The sequence below is a fragment of the Meles meles genome, chromosome 10, assembly GCF_922984935.1.
Source record: "Meles meles chromosome 10, mMelMel3.1 paternal haplotype, whole genome shotgun sequence".
NCBI classification, from domain to species: domain Eukaryota; kingdom Metazoa; phylum Chordata; class Mammalia; order Carnivora; family Mustelidae; genus Meles; species Meles meles.
In genome coordinates, this window is record NC_060075.1 from 78,442,054 (window position 1) to 78,444,008 (window position 1,955).

Sequence of the window (1,955 nt, forward strand, 5' to 3'; positions counted from 1 at the left end):
GTTCCCTCTCTCACTGTGTCTCTGTCAAATAAATAAAATCTTAAAAAGTACTGATTTTAAAAACTAGTAACTTAAAACTGCTACACACACACACACACCCCATACCAGTGAATGGTCCACAAAATTTCCTTCCTTTCCAAAGGTTTCACAATGCACTATTATCATTAACCAGTCTTTTACTGTTAAATGGCCAACTGACATAAACAGTTCTGAGACTGTTCTTCTACCACTGAATAAGACTAGGGTGGCAGGTATTGGGGATAATACTCATGTAGCCTTTCAACTTCTGGACTGACCTGGTGACCTTGCCAGCTCCAGCTGCCTTCTTGTACACTGCTTTGATGACACCCGCAAGCAACTGTTTCACGTCACCAACAACAGAACGACCCAGAGGAAGATAGTCAGAGAAACTCTCAACACACATAGGCTTGCCAGGAATCCTATCTACACTGGCAGCATCACCATATTTCAAGAATGTGGAGCCATTTTTAGTTTTTTTCTTTCTAGAACAATGAACAAAGTTCTCCCTCAGCTCAGCAAACTTGCCAGCATGAGCCATGATGTGACAATCCAGTACAGGGGCTTATCTGGCACTGATCTGGCCAGGATAGCTCAGGATAATCAAATGAGCCATGAATCCCACTGCTTCCATTGGTGGGTCATTTTTGCTCTCATCAGCCACATCACCACAAGGCGCTTGCCATTGAAGCCCGCACTGCCTCCAAGCAGAACCTCATTCAAAGGTTTATGGTGCATTTCAACAGACTTCACTTCAGTTGTAGCATTAACTGGAGCAAAGGTGACCAGGTTGAAGAACACCAGTCTCCCCTCTGCCCACAGTACTAATACCACCAATCCTGCAGACGTCCTAAAGGACTAGACGCAAGTGCTCATCAGCTTGATGAGTTGGTAGTAAAGTACAATTCAGAGTTTCCAACAGTATAGTTCCACTGGCATGGCCATCCTTACAGGTGACTCCATCCTCTGAACCGAGACATGTCAGCCCTGGGCTCCAGCATGTTGTCCGCATTCCAACCAGAAACTGGCACAAATGCTACTGTGTCAAGGATGTAGCCAATTTTCTTAATGTAGGTGCTGACTTCCTTAATGATCTGATCACACCTCTTCTGGCTCTCGGGTGGCTCAGGGAAATCCATTTTGTTAACACAAACAATTAGTTGTTTCACACCCGGTGTGTAAGCCAGAAGGGTATGCTCACGGGTCTGTGTATTCTTGGAGACACCTGCTTCAGATTTATCAACACCACCAGCAACAATCAGGACAGAACAATCAGCGTGAGAAGTGCCTGTAATCATGCTTTTGATAACATCTCTGTGTCCTGGGGCATCAAGGAAGGTCCCATAATACTTGCTGGTCTCGAATTTCCACAGGCAGAAATCAACGGTGATAGCGCATTTACATTCAGCTTCCAGTTTATCCAAGATCCAGGAATACTTGAAGGAGTCCTTTCCCATCTTAGCAGCCTCCTTCTCAAATTTTTGATAGTTGTTTTGTGGATCCCACCACATTTATAGATTAGAGAACCAGATATTGCCTGAATCTGCATATCCAATGACGACAGTGTTGGTACAAGTGTTTTCCTTTCCCATTTTTATTTAGGTTTAGCAGTGGTTTTTTGTAACACCAGTGTTCTGGCAGCAAACCCATTGAGAAAAAGCAATTTATTGATTTTGCAAGATTTTCTTACATGATTGCTGTTTTAAGCTGTGCTTATACAACAGACGCTTAAAAACTCACAAATTATGTATCATATTAGATGAAGACAAACCCGTATTTTAGATGGGGATAGATATCAAAGAGTAGAATTGTGCAAGAAAAACTCTATGAAGTGAAAATAGGGTTGCTATTTAAACATTTGGAGAAAATATTTGACAAGGAAGCCATGTGGACATCTGGGGGGAACATTTTCCAGGCCAAGGAACAGACTGAGCAAA

The 1,955-nt window shown here is 42.8% G+C and overlaps 1 pseudogene; it reads right to left on the reverse strand.

The window, feature by feature from the left end:
• Positions 1–223: 223 nt before the first annotated feature.
• LOC123951536 lies at positions 224–1,610 on the reverse strand (annotated as a pseudogene).
• Between the last annotated feature and the right edge of the window lie 345 nt (positions 1,611–1,955).